Source organism: Lepidochelys olivacea (assembly GCF_965140295.1).
Source record: "Lepidochelys olivacea isolate rLepOli2 genome assembly, chromosome: 2".
Classification (NCBI taxonomy): Eukaryota; Metazoa; Chordata; order Testudines; family Cheloniidae; genus Lepidochelys; species Lepidochelys olivacea.
The window spans coordinates 119,076,683-119,096,548 of NC_140412.1; positions in this window are offsets into that span (position 1 = coordinate 119,076,683).

Sequence of the window (19,866 nt, forward strand, 5' to 3'; positions counted from 1 at the left end):
AGCGCACCTCAATGTGCTCTTCTAATTGCCCTGATGTCTGGCTGTTCAAAACTGGCCACCAGGCAATTTGCCTCAACCTCCCACCCGGCCATAAACGTCTTCCCCCTTACTCACAGATATTATGGAGCACACAGCAAGCAGCAATAACAATGGGAATATTGCTTTTGCTGAGGTCTAACCTACTCGGAAAACAGTGTTGGATCATATTAAAGAAGTTCTGTATTAAAATCACAAATGAGTTTGATTCCCCATAGTTTAAATTCCAGGGTATTACTAATTAAGAGGTCTCTTGGTTTTTGGTACTGTTTCTCTCCCTCTATGTGTGAAACTTGCAAGCTGCTAATTGTGTTAGTACATTCCAAGACAGAGTCTGTTCTCAAAGCAATTCACAGAGAGAGAGACTCAAAGCAATACTCTAACAACAGAAACAGCACCCAGAGACTCCCCGCGCTTTTGTTGTATTAACAATTGTGATTAAAATAGAGATAGAGGATGTATGTGGATGGATGCTTGGTGTGGATAATAACTGAATGATCAGGGAGGTGCCAGCCAAAGAATCCAGTGTCCATCGGCTGAAGAAGGCGTCAAGTGGAAATAACCAGAGGACCCCCTCGGAGGGCAGACTGGAATCCACCCAACAGCCTCAAGAATGGGAGAACCAAAGAACAAGATAACATCTTGGAGCCGTCAGGAATGTGCTATCTGCTGATTGATTCAGCAACAGCATGAAGCAGCAATTCCCATAGACTGGCATAGGAAGAAATTCCTATAAAAATAGACTCTAAAAAGTGAGAACTTTGGGGTCTGATTCTGCAAACCAACTTCCAGGAGCATCAGATGAGCATCTGACAAGGCCCTGCTCCCTCCTCATGTCCAGGCCACCTGGCCAGTGGCTTGGCATGAGCAACTCTAAGGCTGGTAACTATGATAACAACCTTGCAGAACCTGTGTGTGTGTGTGTTTGTATGAATGAATGTGTGAATAAATATGAGATTGAATGGAATGTTATAGCTATAACTAACTGCTTACTATGTTTCTTTCTGTTTTCACAATAAATGTGGTATTTTGCCTTTTTCCCTTTAATAAGATCCTGCTGGTTTTTATTTTATTGGTACAACAACAGCACCAGCGCCCTTTTAAACATCCAAAGGCACATTCTATCACCGTTCTGCACTTTCTCAGCCTATAGTTGAACTGCTCGTTACTGCTGTCCAGGCTGCCTGTGCCAGGGAGCAAGGATAACTATAGGCATTTCAACATCCCCAATGGTAATTTTCTGGTCTGGGAAGAAAGTCCCTTGCAGCTTTTCGAACAGCCTGGAGTTCTGAAAGATGCAAGCTTCATGCACCTTTCCCGACCATCCCACACTGATGTTGTTAAAATGGCCCTTGTGATCCACCAGTGCTTGCAATACCATTGAGAAGTTTCCCGGTGGTTTACGTACTGGTTGGCAAGGTGGTCCGGTCCCAAGACAGGGATATGCATTCTGTCTGTCGCCCCACCACAGTAAGGGAACCCCATTACAGCAAAGCCATCCCTTATGACCTGCACATTTCCAAGAGTCAACAGAAGGAGGGTAGCGTGGACATCAGCCACCACAGGGCTAGTCTACGCTGGCAGTGCTTTAACTTGCCTTGTGTGGTCGCAGCGCAGTGCTGGGAGAGAGCTCGCCCAGCGCTCTAAAAAAAACTCTCCCAGGGCTCTAAAAAAACCCACCTCAATGAGGGGCACAGCTCCCAGTGTTGGTGCACTGTCTACACTGGAGCTTTACAGCACTGCAACTTGCTTCACTCGGGATTGTTTTTTCACACCCCTAAGCGAGAAAGTTGCAGCGCTGTTAATTGCCAGTGTAGACAATTTCACAGTAATTACTGTGGTGGCTGTAAGTCGACCTAACGTAGGGCGACTTAAGACTGTAGTGTAGACATGCCCTTAGGCTGCTCAGCATCTTCACTGATAGGTTTCTGAAGAACATGTGGGGCTATAACTTACAGTACTTCCACTAGCACTGTAAGCCTGCTCATGTGGCAGTTGCTCTTCATCTTTGTAAATCCACAACAGCTCCAGAAATGTAGCAGAGAGCTGCTAGCAGATCAAGTCATACCAGTGTAATGTATCAGAGTCTAAAGGCAGATAGCGGCTAGCCGGCAGGCAAGCAAAGCTTGTTTTATTCTCATCCAATCGTCCTTTCCACACATGCTCTCTGGAATGCTTGTTGCATGGCTTATTACTCTAGTACAGTCAACAAATAACCACAACGATATTTAGCAGACGTGAAGCACTTTTTGTTTCAAGAGCTTTACAAAGGTGTATAAGCATTACCACTACTTTACAGATGGGGAAAATTGAAGCACAGAGATAACTGACTTGCTAAAGATCAGTGACTCATCACTGATGAACAGGGTGGATTGATTTAAATCAAGCTGATTTAAATAATCAATTTTAATCCGCTTTTCTGTTTGTAGTTCAGTTATTTGCTAAAGAAAAGTGCATTCTCATTGGTTGATATAACCCTTAAAATAGGTTGATTTACAGCTAAATAGAGTCATTACATTAGCTTTGGTACATCTTTATTGCTGTCTGAGAGAGTACACTATATATACATTTAAGCAATTATGTAGCTTAATATTTTCAGATTCTTATTAATTGTACATCTCTAGTATGTTTGAAAACGGTGAACGATATATTGCTTATTTACTAGATAATTAACATTTTGCTGATTTGTGTCAAGCTGCATTGGGATGGTAAGGGGAATTTACTTAAACACGCACAACAGCATATGAAAATTATTTTGATTAAACAAAACAACCTTAAATGTTTTGGATACATAAACTTCTCTTATCAAAACATGTTTCACAACTACATGAGTTATTAATGGAACAGAGAGATTAACTGTCAGTAAATTAAACTGATTAGTTCACATCAGCCTGAGAAAATATACATAAGTAAAAGTGCCTGGAGATTATATTACTACTTGCCTATGTCTCTGGAAAATGAGAGCCTACATAATTTAGGAGACTTCTATCCTGCAAACTTTTAAAACTAGTAGATCTCATTCCCTTCCTTGTTGTTTTTTTTTATTCATAGACTGGAAAAGAATGACAAGTTTTCCTGCTTTTTTCCCCCCAACTCCCAATCAATTTCTCAACATTAAGTGAATTCGTCCAAATGAAGAAAATATTCTTTCTGCGCCTGCAGAAAATGCTACTGCTGTCAAAACTGGTTTAGCATGTCACAGGCTCTTGTTACCAGGTACTTAGCTAGTGACTTCCACCAGTTCAGCCGTGTGACCTTCTTTAAAGTAACTATCGCCAGTAAACAGGTACTGCTTGAATGGTTCGCCTCCAGCACTGAAATTTATTATGGGTGACTAATAGATGGTCATGTCCTAGCTGCAGAATCTTGTTCAGCAGTTAGGGTATGTCTACACTACGGAATAAGGTCGAATTTATAAAAGTCGGTTTTTTAGAAATCGGTTTTATACATTCGAGTGTGTGTGTCCCCACAGAAAATGCTCTAAGTGCATTAACTCAGCGGAGTGCTTCCACAGTATCAAGGCTAGAGTCGACTTCCGGAGCATTGCACTGTGGATAGCTATCCCACAGTTCCCGCAGTCTCCACTGCCCATTGGAATTCTGGGTTGAGATCCCAATGCCTGATGGGGCTAAAACATTGTCGCGGGTGGTTCTGGGTACATATCGTCAGGCCCCCATTCCCTCCCTCCCTCCGTGACAGCAAGGGCAGACAATCGTTTCGCGCCTTTTTTCCTGAGTTACCTGTGCAGACGCCATACCACGGCAAGCATGGAGCCTGCTCAGGTAACCGTCACCCTATGGCTCCTGGGTGCTGGCAGACGCGGTACGGCTTTGCTACACAGTAGCAGCAACCCATTGCCTTGTGGCAGCAGACGGTGCAATATGACTAGTAGCCGTCATCGTCATGTCCAAGGTGCTCCTGGCCACGTCGGCTGGGAGCGCCTGGACAGACATGCGCGCAGGGACTTAATTTAGAGTGACTTGACCAGGTCATTCTCTTTTGTCCTGCAGTCAGTCCTATTGAACCGTCTTATGGTGAGCAGGCAGGCGATACGGATTGCTAGCAGTCGTACTGTACTATCTTCTGCCAGGCAGGCAAGAGATGAGGATGGCTAGCAGTCGTACTGTACCATCTTCTGCCGAGCAGCCATGAGATGTGGATGGCATGCAGTCCTTCTGCACCGTCTGCTGCCAGCCAAAGATGTAAAAGATAGACGGAGTGAATCAAAACAAGAAATAGACCAGATTTGTTTTGTACTCATTTGCCTCCTCCCCTGTCTAGGAGACTCATTCCTCTAGGTCACACTGCAGTCACTCACAGAGAAGGTGCAACGAGGTAAATCTAGCCATGTATCAATCAGAGGCCAGGCTAACCTCCTTGTTCCAATAAGAACAATAACTTAGGTGCACCATTTCTTATTGGAACCCTCCGTGAAGTCCTGCCTGAAATACTCCTTGATGTAAAGACACCCCCTTTGTTGATTTTAGCTCCCTGAAGCCAACCCTGTAAGCCGTGTCGTCAGTCGCCCCTCCCTCCGTCAGAGCAACGGCAGACAATTGTTCCGCCCCTTTTTTCTGTGCGGATGCCATACCAAGGCAAGCATGGAGGCCGCTCAGCTCACTTTGGCAATTAGGAGCACATTAAACACCACACGCATTATCCAGCAGTATATGCAGCACCGGAACCTGGCAAAGCGATACCGGGAGGAGGCGACGTCAGCGCGGTCACGTGAGTGATCAGGACATGGACACAGATTTCTCTGAAAGCATGGGCCCTGCCAATGCATGCATCATGGTGCTAATGGGGCAGGTTCATGCTGTGGAACGCCGATTCTGGGCTCGGGAAACAAGCACAGACTGGTGGGACCGCATAGTGTTGCAGGTCTGGGACGATTCCCAGTGGCTGCAAAACTTTCGCATGCGTAAGGGCACTTTCATGGAACTTTGTGACTTGCTTTCCCCTGCCCTGAGGCGCATGAATACCAAGATGAGAGCAGCCCTCACAGTTGAGAAGCGAGTGGCGATAGCCCTGTGGAAGCTTGCAACGCCAGACAGCTACCGGTCAGTTGGGAATCAATTTGGAGTGGGCAAATCTACTGTGGGGGCTGCTGTGAAGCAAGTAGCCCACGCAATCAAAGATCTGCTGATATCAATGGTAGTGACCCTGGGAAATGTGCAGGTCATAGTGGATGGCTTTGCTGCAATGGGATTCCCTAACTGTGGTGGGGCCATAGATGGAACCCATATCCCTATCTTGGCACCGGAGCACCAAGCCGCCGAGTACATAAACTGCAAGGGGTACTTTTCGATAGTGCTGCAAGCTCTGGTGGATCACAAGGGACGTTTCACCAACATCAACGTGGGATGGCCGGGAAAGGTACATGATGCTCGCATCTTCAGGAACTCTGGTCTGTTTCAAAAGCTGCAGGAAGGGACTTTATTCCCAGACCAGAAAATAACTGTTGGGGATGTTGAAATGCCTATATGTATCCTTGGGGACCCAGCCTACCCCTTAATGCCATGGCTCATGAAGCCGTACACAGGCAGCCTGGACAGTAGTCAGGAGCTGTTCAACTACAGGCTGATCAAGTGCAGAATGGTGGTAGAATGTGCATTTGGACGTTTAAAGGCACGCTGGCGCAGTTTACTGACTCGCTTAGACCTCAGCAAAACCAGTATTCCCACTGTTATTACTGCTTTCTGTGTGCTCCACAATATCTGTGAGAGTAAGGGGAGACGTTTATGGCGGGGTGGGAGGTTGAGGCAAATCGCCTGGCTGCTGGTTACGCGCAGCCAGACACCAGGGCAGTTAGAAGAGCACAGGAGGGCGCGGTACGCATCAGAGAAGCTTTGAAAACCAGTTTCATGACTGGCCAGGCTACGGTGTGAAAGTTCTGTTTGTTTCTCCTTGATGAAACCCCCCGCCCCTTGGTTCACTCTACTTCCCTGTAAGCTAACCACCCGCCCCTCCTCCCTTCAATCACCGCTTGCAGAGGCAATAAAGTCATTGTTGCTTCACATTCATACATTCTTTATTCATTCATCAAACAAATAGGAGGATGACTACCAAGGTAGCCCAGGAGGGGTGGTGGAGGAGGGAAGGAAAATGCCACACAGCACTTTAAGCACAGCACTTTAAAAGTTTACAACTTTAAAATTTATTGAATGACAGCCTTCTTTTTTTTGGGCAATCCTCTGTGGTGGAGTGGCTGGTTGGCCGGAGGGCCCCCCATCGCGTTCTTGGGCATCTGGGTGTGGAGGCTATGGAACTTGGGGAGGAGGGCGGTTGGTTACAGAGGGGCTGCAGTGGCAGTCTGTGCTCCAGCTGCCTTTGCTGCAGCTCAACCATACACTGGAGCATACTGGTTTGGTCCTCCAGCAGCCTCAGCATTGAATCCTGCCTCCTCTCATCACGCTGCCGCCACATTTGAGCTTCAGCCCTCTCTTCAGCCCGCCACTTACTCTCTTCAGCCCGCCACCTCTCCTCCCAGTCATTTTGTGCTTTCCTGCACTCTGACATTATTTGCCTCCACGCATTCGTCTGTGCTCTGTCAGTGTGGGAGGACAGCATGAGCTCGGAGAACATTTCATCGTGAGTGCGTTTTTTTTTTCTTTCTAAGCTTCACTAGCCTCTGGGAAGGAGAAGATCCTGTGATCATTGAAACACATGCAGCTGGTGGAGAAAAAAAAAAGGGACAGCGGTATTTAAAAAGACACATTTTATAAAACAGTGGCTACACTCTTTCAGGGTAAACTTTGCTGTTAACATTACATACATAGCACATGTGCTTTCGTTACAAGGTCGCATTTTGCCTCCCCCCACCGCGTGGCTACCCCCTCAACCTTCCCTCCTCCCTGTGGCTAACAGCGGGGTACATTTCTGTTTAGCCACAGGCAAACAGCCCAGCAGGAATGGGCTCCTCTGAGTGTCCCCTGAAGAAAAGCACTCTATTTGAACCAGGTGACCATGAATTATATCTCACTCTCCTGAGGATAACACAGAGAGATAAAGAACAGATGCTGTTTGAATGCCAGCAAACATACACTGCAATGCTTTGTTCTACAATGATTCCCGAGTATGTGTTACTGGCCTGGAGTGGTAAAGTGTCCTACCATGAAGGACGCAATAAGGCTGCCCTCCCCAGAAACCTTTTGCAAAGGCTTTGGGAGTACATCTAGGAGAACCGCGAATGCCAGGGCAAAGTAATCCTTTCACATGCTTGCTTTTAAACCATGTATAGTATTTTAAAAGGTACACTCACCAGAGGTCCCTTCTCCGCCTGCTGGGTCCAGGAGGCAGCCCTGGGTGGGTTTGGGGGGTACTGGCTCCAGGTCCAGTGTGAGAAACAGTTTCTGGCTGTCGGGAAAACCGGTTTCTCTGCTTTCTTGCTGTGAGCTATCTACAACCTCATCATCATCATCATCTTCTTCGTCCCCAAAACCTGCTTCCGTATTGCCTCCATCTCCATTGAAGGAGTCAAACAACACGGCTGGGGTAGTGGTGGCTGAACCCCCTAAAATGGCATGCAGCTCATCATAGAAGCGGCATGTTTGGGGCTCTGACCCGGAGCGGCCATTCGCCTCTCTGGTTTTCTGGTAGGCTTGCCTCAGCTCCTTCAGTTTCACGCGGCACTGCTTCGGGTCCCTGTAATGGCCTCTGTCCTTCATGCCCTGGGAGATTTTGACAAAGATTTTGGCATTTCGAAAACTGGAACGGAGTTCTGATAGCACGGATTCCTCTCCCCAAACAGCGATCAGATCCCGTACCTCCCGTTCAGTCCATGCTGGAGCTCTTTTGCGATTCTGGGACTCCATCATGGTCACCTGCAGCTTGCCACGCTGGCCAAACAGGAAATGAGATTTAAAAGTTCGCGGTTCTTTTCCTGTCTACCTGTCCAGTGCATCTGAGTTGAGAGTGCTGTCCAGAGCGGTCATAATGGAGCACTCTGGGATAGCTCCCGGAGGCCAATACCATCAAATTGTGTCCACAGTACCCCAAATTCGAGCCGGCAAGGTCGATTTAAGCGCTAATCCACTTGTCAGGGGTGGAGTAAGGAAATCAATTTTAAGAGCCCTTTAAGTCGAAATAAAAGGCTTCATTGTGTGGACGGGTGCAGGTTTACATCGATTTAACGCTGCTAAATTCGACCTAAAGTCCTAGTGTAGACCAGGGCTTAGGAATCCACCCTGGTACTTTGGGTTGAGAATATTGGCAATAAAATGAGGTGGAATAAGTACTTGATCCCTCCACTTCTTTACTGCCTGCAATGTAACTCTGTTGTTGGGTCTTTCTCTCTTCAGTGTCCCTTGATGTTCTTGCCAGATTTCAACAGCATCAGCAATACAGCAGCAATCTTTCTACAGTTTGTCCAAGGCTATGGAACTATGCTAATATACTGAAACCTATCTTCTACTTTTCTCTTTAGTCTGACGTTGATTAGTTTGGTTGGGAAAGTTCCATCTATTCTATGTGAAGAAAATCATCACCAAAAATTGTCATCAGAATAGGCCAGCTTTTAATCAATAGCTCAAAACAGTCAGTCGCAGAATTCTATTATACATCGTTGGAGCTCATTAATTTGGTTCCTCCTATTCCTTTCGGCAAAGCTGAAGTGAAGTGGCTGTTATGCAAAGATTTTTCAATTTCAACAGCATTTTCCTTTATTTCTGGAATTGTAGTTACGTCTTTGGCTAAAAGGTGCATGAAATTAGCACTGCACCCCTCTGCTATAAGTTTCAGGTTCCCTTAATTATCTTTTTCTAGATTTCTTCTCATATTTATTACATTTTTAGTAGGGCGGCCGATTAATCGCAGTTAATTTACATGATTAACTCAAAAAATGTAATCATGAGTAAAAAATTAGTCGTGATTAATCGCACTGTTAAACAATAGAATACCAATTTAAATTTATTAAATATTTTGGATGTTTTTCTACATTTTCATACATATATTGTATTCTGTGTTGTAACTGAAATGAAAGTGTATATTTTGGATTACAAATATTTGCACTGTAAAAACGATAAAAGAAATAATATTTTTAAATTCACTTCATACAAGTACTGTATTGCAATCTCTTTGTTGTGAAAGCGCAACAAGAATTAGGACTGAGTGAGTGGACTTGCAGGCTCTAAAATTTTACACAGTTTTATTTTTTAATGCAGTTTTATTTGTACATAATTCTACATTTGTAAATTTAACGTTAATGATAAAGAGATTGCACTACAGTACTTGTATTAGGTGAATTGAAAAATACTATTTTTTTTTACAGTGCAAATACTTGTGATCAAAAATAAATATAAAGTGAGCACTGTACACTTTCTATTCTGTGTTGTAATTGAAATCAATATATTTGAAAATGTACAAAACATCTAAAACTATTTAAATTAATGGTATTCTATTATTAACAGTGTGATTAATCACAGTTAGTTTTTTAATCGCTTGACAGCCCTAATTTGCAGCATTACCCATGACAAAGCTATTCCCTTCACACTTGAATTTTTGTTCATAGTTTACCGCTTTTACTTCTACTACTTTTAAGTATTCTTCTGTGTGAATGTAATTCTAAGAGCTCCTCAATGTCAACTGGCAGAAGGCCCACTCATATTGTTAGCCACACAACTGTGGGGCTCCCACCCTCTTTCCAGGGCCCAATAGCCTTCTACAGATTAATGGGATCTTGTCCCAGTAAAGGAGCCTTTATAACACAGAAAATATTCTTAAACATGCACATGTATTTATTAGCAATTAACAATCAATCAACAGAGTACACACACGGAACATCTAATGTTCACCGCTCCCAATAAAACAGCCTGTCTCCCAATAGCCAGTCACGATTCAATCTCATCCAGGGCTCCAGCTTTCACACAGTCTAGTCGTGCAGGAGTTAAAAATCCTACCAGCTCTGGTCTTGAACTGGATCCTGGAATTAAGTTCCAAGGAGCATGTTTCCTGATGCTCATTATATCGTTAAAATGAGAGTAGTTCTTATCAATACCTTATCCGATTATTTTACTCAAAGCATATCTATGCAAAAACACTAACCAATCATTTTCACTATACAGGGGTTCACATGCCTAAGACAGCCAGCCTACTCATTAACTTTTGTATTTTTCAAAGTTAGTAAAAATTTCTGAATTTCGTTAGTGGAATACATTTGCAACAGCAAAGCCTTATACTTTTTATTATCAAGAAGAAGCTACAGAAACTCAAGGCTAGCTTGTCCATTCTCATGACTTTGTGACTATATATCTATCCCTGCTAGGAATGCTGCAGCTGATACTTTCCTATCTGTCTGCCTACGTCAAGGCCGAATGCTCCTGACTCTCCAGTTTTTTGTTTCCAACTTATGGTGGCTGAACATAGCAGGTGGCTGAACATAGCAGATGGTTGCAGGTTATGCTAAATCCATAGGCTGAGAGTCCTGTCAAGTCTAGGCCTCTTATTACAATATCAGGCTTGACACACTCACTATCCCCCAAAATTTTGCTGTCACAGGTATCCAAAAGGTATCCTGTAAGGTATTACAGTGGTTCTCAAACCAGGGGCGCCGCTTGTTCAGGGAAAGCCCCTGCCGGTCCGGGCCGGTTTGTTTACCTGCCGCGTCTGTGGGAAGCGGCGTGGGCCAAGGTATGTGATGGCCGCCCTTCCCACAGCCCCCAGTGGCCTGGAGCAGCGAACCGCGGCCAGTGGGAGTCACGTTTGGCTGAACCTGCGGACACGACAGGTAAACAAACCAGCCCGGCCCAGCAGGGGCTTTCTCTGAACAAGCAGCACCCCTAGTTTGAGAACCACTGAGGTATTATATGTAAATTGGTGACAAGTTGGTACCAAATATCATTGCTTGATGAAAATACATTTACATATGAGTAGGGGTGTCGATTAATCGCAGTTAACTCATGAGATTAACTAAAAAAATTAATTGTGATTAAACAAAGCTTTATTTGCACTGTTAAACAATAGAATACCAATTGAAATTTATTAAATATTTTGGATGTTTTTCTATTATTGTTTAACATTCTATGTATTCTATTTAACAGCACGATTAATAGCAATTAATTTTTTTAATCAGTTGGTTGCCCTTCATGTGAGGTAAACAAAGCAATCAAGTGTAAAAGAGTTAAGTGAGCACACCAGGGGAAAGAGTCTGCATCCCCAAGAAGTGCAGCTGCAAAGCTCTCCCTTGGTGAGGCTGAGGGTTAACACAATGGCTTACGGTTCCTTGAGGAAGTGTCACAGTGAGTGTTTCCAGATTTATGAATTGTTTCTGTAAAATAGACAACCCCATCTTCTGTTGTCACACAAGCACTTATTGGATCGCTGTGTTCGTTGCTCGGTCAATACCGATTGATGAATTTCCCGTCAATGCTTTTTGCACATTTGTTCAATCTCCTTCTCATACACTGTATCCAGCAATGTATGCTCTGTTGTTGGAGTGTGGCCTGATCATAATGATTGAATCATGTCAATTAAATGTTTGTTCTGAACAAGACAAAAGGGAGAAATTGTTGCATAAATTAACCATTGGATCTTTTTGTTTGCGGAGTCTTGCTGGAATTTACTGGTCCTGATTAAAACCATGGATGAGTTCATACTGGATGATGATGAAGAAAGTGTTTTGAATACAGGTAACTTACTGCCTGATGTTTAATTGCAGCACTTCTGGTGGAACCTGCAGATGATTCTGAAGTCGTAGACATTGCAGATGATGGACATTCATAACCCCATATATATAAGCTGGACTCTGACACACAATGGTAAGTCACTCTCACTCACTGAGTATTAGTCAGTGCACTGCTTTAAAAAAAAAAAGAGAGAGATTGTAAATGAAAGATTCATTCTACTACAGCTGTTTGTGCCACAGTTTAAATGATAGTTTATTCTTAACCCAGTTTTATAGGGAAAATAATAAATCATAAGGATTATCTAAATCTATTTAAACCATCTCTAGAGAGATACCAAACAACTTGAAGAATTTTTTTTTAAAGTTAAAATTCATAAATGCCTAATACAACTTTTCTTTTAAAGAGGAAACCTTCACCTTGGATGTTTGTTTATACTGAGCAATAAAAAATCATTTCAAAAGTGTAGCCATAACAGTAAAAATGTAACTGAGAAAAGCTCCCACAACAAACTAGCATGCCAATTATATTGTGGGCACAAACATTTTTGAAATTCATAAGTAAGGCCATGAGTTGGTCACAGATTCTGATTTTACGTGACCATGCCAAAATCTTAGCCTTTTTTGTAAGCAGTCCCCCCAAAACACAAATGTATGGCATGGAAGGCAGTCCATAAGAATGGTGCAAAGATAAATTTACTAACCAGCAGTTCCAGATTGTTCAGACATGTCCACGTTGTCATTGTCAAAACTGTTGCCTTCTGAGGAGCGTTTTTCTTCGTGGTATTTCATTCTGACGACCAGCCCTGATGTATTTTTGTTGCAGTGTTTACATTTGACACGTTCCTTTTTTTTTTTTTTTTTACTCCTCACAGGAATTTCTTAATAATATTCCCAAATAGGATCTTTTTATGACCTGCAGCCAGGGAAGTCCCCAGGTGTTGAAGTCAACACAACACTAGTGGCTGCACTGTGACGAATGCTATCCCTTCTTCCCACAGTGCCCTGCTTTGATACAAGTATTGCCTCTTTCTGGTTGCACACTCTCTGCTCCTTCTCCCTGGGTGTGTAACTCTCCTGCCCCCAGAAAAACAAAAGAACAAACAGCAATCCAAGACTCCTGCTCCTGTAACCCCCATGCCTTTTGCAGGGCAGTACTTCATTCATTTAGAGAGAGAGGGGAGGAAACTCATGGATTTCTGTTTGTTTGTATCTCTATGTACACATGCAAAGCCATTTACTTGAAGGGCTCAGAACCATCCAGGAGTAAAGCGGGTAGTTACTTGACAGCTCAGTGTTTTTCCGTAAACTGGAGAGTAAGTGTCCATGGTGGGTGGAGTAAAAAATATTCATAATTTTGAGAACTGAGCCAGTCAGAGTTCAGCTAGGGAGAAGCTATAAACTAGGAGTATGAGACCACCCAGGTGGTCTCAGTAGATGATCCTGATGAGATACATGGTGGTATTTCCTGTAATCGGAGTCTGGGTTGCACATGCCACAGGGTCCAGCCCTTAATACAGTAAATGGCATATTGTGTCATGTTTGTAAACCTAGACCTCAAAAATTAGATGTCTTCCTCCTAATCCTTTCTTTATAGAGAAAAGCAGCCTTTAACTCCGTTTTTGATAGAGGCTTATGGACCCAGCAGATTTAAATTAAATATTTTAAGAGATTATAAATAGTTTAGGCCTTAAAATATTTTGTATTAAATTCAGATTTCATGGTAAACAGGTTTATTTTTAAGAAGAAAAGTGACTAAATTTTAAAAAAGCTGATTTGTATCCTCCCTGGTACAGAGCCATAGATTGATTACTATTTCTGTAGGCTCAGAATTGTCTAGAGGAACAAACACCAGATATTTGACTGAATTTCAGTCAGTTTTACTCAGAGTTACTGGGCTTGTTGCTGGACCAGTTCTGCTTGTGGGGAATATAACTGAAGAGTTTGCCTATCCTGGGAAACAGAGTGGCACTTTAAGATGTGTTAACTAGAGCTGGTTTTATAAAAAGGAGAGGGAAAAAAACTTTTTTCCTCCTGTCATCTTCAGGCTTTGAAATGTTTAAATGATGGATTTTTCACAATTTGTGTGAAAAGTTAATTCTTTTTGCACTGAGAAATCAAACCAGTTCTAGTGCTAACTAAACATATTTTAATTAGCACTTAGTGTAGACACAGTCAGCCATAGTTGTTTTTTGTTTTGTTTTGTGTTTTTTAAAAAAAAATTTTAAGTATGAACAGGTTATGGTTATCCCTAAGTGGTATTTAAGAAGTTTTTAGTTAAGATATTTTAAAATGCCACTCATTTTAAGTGTAGAGAAACCCAAACAGGGAGGTATTGTTATAATTGGACTGGAAAGAATTAAATGATCAGTAAATGTTTATTTCACCACACACAGAAACTGACAAAATATTTTCATCAGTGATAAGTGAAATTCACAGGTAGGCAAAGTAAGAAAAATGCTGCTTGAGAACTTACTTAGAGTTTGATTTCAGGATATTTACTTGTGACATGATGTTGACAACTTGTTTTTAACAGTTTTATAAAGCTTTGTGACAGGCTTGCTTGTGTAGTTCTGCTTTCCCTCTCATGAGATTTCCAGTAGGTTTCAGTGGATAGCTGCTCATACCCCTCTAGGCTCCTTTGAATGTCCAAATGCATGAAAACCCATTATGGATGCTTACATTTTTATAAATATCTATCAAACAATGGCCAAATTCAGAAAGCTAGCACAGGGTTGTGAAAAGTGGCACATCCCTGAACCAGTCATGTCCATCCCAACAAAAGGGAGCTTTATTCTCCTGCAGGATAGCTTCCAATCCTCTTTTCCTGTCATACTGCTCAGCATGATTCTCTAGTAACGATGTAATTGGTGCTTTCAATGGCTAATAAAAAGCTAGTAAGAGGGGGGATGTGACTGTGAAACTAGCAGAGTCCTCTTATTTTAGGGATGATGGAGACTACAGTTATCCAGTTCAGTAGAGCTCTTGTAATGTTCATGTCACCAGCTCTATTTGGTTAGCGTGTCTCTTAGTGTATTCTCTTGCACCACCACTGTTTGATTACACCATGTACCTGTTTTCCAGAACACAAGAAATATATGTGATTGAAGTAGGGGCTGGGAAACTTTTTTAGAATAGATAAAATCCCATTTTTGAAAAAACGGTGTTCTCTTTTTTGATCCACCACAACCCTCCAAGAGGTTGTGACCCACACATTTGGAATCACTTCTCTATAATACGTATAAGTTCTAGCAACAGGAGAAACCACTGATGGCTGGCTCATCTGATGTTCTCTCGCTAAGTGTCAATAGAGGTGGCTGTGATGATGGCAGGCAGCCACTTTTACCAGAGAATTAGTCTTCCTCAGGGGCCTGATGCTCTTAATCTGTTAACCACAAGGTACAGTGTAAAATCCAGCTATTTACTCAAGCTGATACCTGAGGAATTGATAAGGGGTATATTTTTACTTTCATTCTGAGCTTGAGTCAGTCTATTAATGTTGTGACACTGATCAATTTGTATGGTCTAAAAATTACTTTATGTGCAACCAGCAAAAAATGTGATGGGTACACTTCAGGATATTACAGGTCTGTCCATAGGTGGAGTGCAAGGTGCTTTACGTGGTGATTGTTGTTCATCATGCCTTTATACAGAAAAAGGTGTGCTGTGCTTCTCCCTCTTCCGTTTTAAATAAAACATAGACTCACACGTACTGTGGGGCTTGCACATCCACTTTTCTCACTGAAGCCAACATACCCTTGTTCATGAAATCATTTTTTAGTTCTGTGTCCAACCTACTCCTGGATGGCTCATCCATGGAAATACATGTATTTGTTTGTTTGGGAACATTGCCTTAACCCAGAAATTGTTAGAAGAATTTCTCTGAGGGAGTAGATCTTATCTGGATAGGATTTTCATGCTAAATATTATGTACTTTTAGATTAGTCATCTTTCTACCTTCAAGTGGCATTGAGTTGCTTCAAGGAATCAGCAACCACTACAACTAAAAGTCTTTAATTGGGTTATCTCCCTAACTGTGGGGCACTCCCCTGCAATCTTATTTTGTCCCTTGTAATAAGGATAGCTATCTGGCTGAAATGACATTCACAGCATGTGCATTGTCCTCTCGCTCCCCAACTTGTGTATGAGCCTCAGGCTCTGACAGATACACTTATGCATTAAACACACTGACATCTGCTGCAACAGAGGCAGAGGTGAGGAGAATGTTTAAAAACAAAAGTGCTGATAACCATTCACTTTACTTGCACCTCCCTCACAGCAGAGAAGACAAGAATTTGATGGGTGTTTAAACTAACCTGTCTCATATCCTCGACTTGGTCCGGTTGGAGGCACATTGTAGGGAAAGTGCACTGCAGGTACAACCTGTGCTACAATTGTTTTGTGGGGAAAACATGACTTCTTGTGCCAGCTGCGCCTTTCATTTGGGTTTAAGTGTTTGCTTGTTTCCCGGAATAGACTTTTATGAGCTGTCCAAATATGGATACAGGCTAAGTCTAGGCCTAGCTCTGCTCTTTATGAAATCACAATCGTAAGGATCTTTTAGCACCCTCTTTGAGATACTGAAAACAGTCCTGCTGCGAGACAAACCGCATATGTTATAAGCCCAATCTTTCAGGGATCTGAAAACTTGTGCCCAGGAGCTGAAATTCCCTAAAGCAAGAAAGATTAAAGGAATCAAATTCATGATCTGTGGAGTGCTTGTGCAGGCCCTGGGGCTCAAGGAATGCAGATGCTAGGTATCTTGCTTTAAAAAACAAAAATGTAGTGGGGAGCGGACAGTCTTCTCTCTTGGAGGTGCTGGCTCCGCTTCATTTATCGCCCAACCCTAAGAAATTATTGATCAAAGTGCTTGGGGTTGTATAGATCATGCACATTAGAGGACTGAATGAATGCATTAAGGACAGGACAGTCCTAGACAGAAGGAGAATGGTGACCTGCCACCTCTAGCCCTTACTCCTGTGTTGGTTATGGATGGTGGCAACAGCTGCTCTGGAATATTGTCCTGCTCCTGCATCATCTGCTCAGTGGTGCATTAGGCAAAGTCCAATGCTGAGTTGAGCCAGCTTTCATTTCTGTAATACAGTGCCCCCAGTCTCTAGGATTTATGCTGTCCCCATAGCAGTGAGGCACGCTGTTGAGTCTGTGTTGACAGGCAGACCGTAATTCAAAAATGGCATGAGGTTTTTTTGGTTCAATCCACAGCATCGCTTGTTGGTATCTACTAACTCCCCTCTTCTGTACCCCCAACAAAAGAAACCCCCTGTCTTAAGGGCTAGATTGTAGCTGGCCCCTACATTGTTGCACGAGAGGAGGGGGTTGGGTTATGGAACAAAAAGCCAGTGCAAGCAGTGGTGTGGATCCTATTCTAGATGTGCATGAGCCTCACGTAGACAAGATGTGAATCTTTGAACAGGTATGAAGTTGAGCTATACCTGCCCCCTGTGGATATAAAAGGCAGCTGCAACTGTCCCTTAATTCCCTGTACATGTGGTAGTGAGAGAGAGCCAGAGTGTGTCTATCTGCTACCCCTTAGCACTTTGCTATAAATTTTCATAGCTAGGGTGAATTCCCTATATATCCCCGTCTTGTTTTTTTTCTTACAACTTTTCCTTACTTTTATTAAACACCCTCCACCCCAACTCCAAAACCAAAACAACCATATCTACATCTTTCCCCTCTGCTACAAGTGCTGGATGGTTTCAGAGCCTTTCAGGAGCTGGTCTCACAACTTACTGACACACTGGAGATGTAGACCTCACTGATCAAGGAGGCCCATAAATAACTTGGTATCTTCTGCTCTGGGAAGGTTAGCAATACCTATTAATGAAGACAATTTGGAGCCAGCTAACAACCTTGGGCAGACCCCTACTATCCTTGCTCCAACTAGCAAACAAGCGTAAAACAGATCAAATGCTACAGAAGGGCATCTACACACATTGCGTGGAGCTCTGCTGATCTCTACAATCCAGGAGAAAGTTGGACAGCCTTGTCCATCAAAAGCTACTCTCTGAGATAAAGACCCTAAAAAGCTGGATCTCTGGGATGAAAGTTTACTCCCTGCTTCACTCCAGCTACACATCTTGAATTACCAAACATCACAGCAAGGAGGGCTTCCTGGCTTCAGGCATGGGGTAGCTCCCCCAAGGTACAAAATACTACAGAAGATCTACCCCTTGAGAACAATGACCTATTAGGTAGCCACACAGAAGAGGCCCTACGTTCATTAAGAGACTCTAGGGCTACTTTGGGATCACTAAACATTGATATCCTGGCCTCAAGATGGAAGTCCTTCTGGTACCATTCTCAGACCAAACAAAGAACAGTGATCATCCTTAGAAAAAGAGACCCATATTCTCACAAAAGAGACCACTTCTTTTCAGTCACTACTATGCTGCAATGTGATGGCCATACTAGAGCCATTCCCAAACCTTATCTTGATAAACTGAAAAGGAACCCTAGAGAAGGTACCTCTGCAATTCAGAGAATGATTTCTACTTCCCATATTTCCTTATTCCAAAGAAAAAGCAGAGCTTTATCCTGAGAAGACTGAACAAGTATATATTCAGGATGGTGACAAAGTATGTCAGTAGTTAATTAGTGGCTGATAAGACTCTTCAATCCCACCTACCTGACTGCCACCTGCTTTCCCGTCACCTAGAGTGGGATCCAAACAACAACAAAAAGTTACTTACCTTTGCAGTAATCGTGGCTCTTTGAGATGTTGTCAGTGGGGATACCATGACCTGCCCTCCATCCCCATTCTTTGCTTGTTTGTTGAAATTCAGAATTTCAGAGGGACTCAAGGGACTGTTGAGCCACTCTGCCTTTCATGCCCTCAGGTAGCAGTTATGGGAGGAGTGGAGGGAGCAAGTTTGGCCCAAGGGACACTCATGTACAGAGACTCCAATCTCGATGTGCATGAGGTATATGCACATCTGAAGTGAGCAAAACATCTCAAGAACAGCAGTTACTGCAAGCTACATAACCATTCTTTCTGTAGTTCACTGGGAGTGAAGCAGAACCTGAGAGTGGCCCTTAGAAGCTAAATCTGAAGCTTCAGACTCAGGTAAGTTGTTTGAGATTTATCTACCACTGTAAATGCATACACAGCTTTACAAAAATAGGTAAAACGTATGCTAGAAAAAGAAGGCATCATTACCAAAAGAGGAATGCATGGAGAAAACAGATTTAAAATGTCTTGGGTCACTTTTTACACTCTATACCTGGTTTATGGGAACTAGGAGGATGTCTCTGTCCTCACAGCTACCAGTTCACTGTTTCTTACATAGGAGAACAAACTCTGCTTTGATCAGCTTTATTAGATGGCATGGGTTCCTGAATGATTTGCTTTGGAGATCTGCTGGGAAATAAGCCAAGGTAGAGATTTTTCAGAATAGTTAAAGGTACAACTCTAGATTAGGCCAACTTAAATTCAAATACCTGTTGGGAAATATTGGCTGGAAAACTAACCTTGCACATGTCTCTTTGCAAACAAATAATTCTTGCAGAAGGCTAGAAAACTCACTCACTACTGAAAATGCTCTCAAAGAAACACAGGTGTTTCTGGTGAACTCCTAACGGGATGAGAGAGGTTCTGCAGGAAAAGAGGCCCCAGACTTACTGTGCTGAGATGCCTCCTAAATTGATCCACACTTTGAGCACCAGTCCAGTTTTGTGAGGAACCAGTGTTCTGAAAAAACACATGCCTTGAAGTGTCTGTGTCAAACCCCCTCTGAGTGTTATTAAACAAGTGGGAAAAGAGGTGTGCTGCTTTGCTGGATATGACTTTGACTTTACATTCATTTAATAATTGAGGCACTCATTCTATAGCCCAAGGAGGAAAAGCTCAAGGTGTGTAAGTACCTACAAGCTTTTGATTTGGAGGCAAATGCACAAAAGAGGGAAAAAACCTATTTCTAAGCTGTAACTTTCCCCAAATTATTAATTTGCAATCTTTTTTTTAAAAGCTAACCTTCATGAAATTGTGTATCAAATTCCATTTTTTGTAATAATTTGTTGGAGTAAATCTGCAGTGCCCAGCCTCTGCCCACACATGCACATATATGTGTGCAGGTGTTAACATTTGCACATTCAAAACTTATTAGACCCATAGGTTTTTGCAAGTATTTTTTAAAAAAGTTACTGACAAATATGTACACAGGCAAACTTCAAATTTAGTGCACTAGCCAATA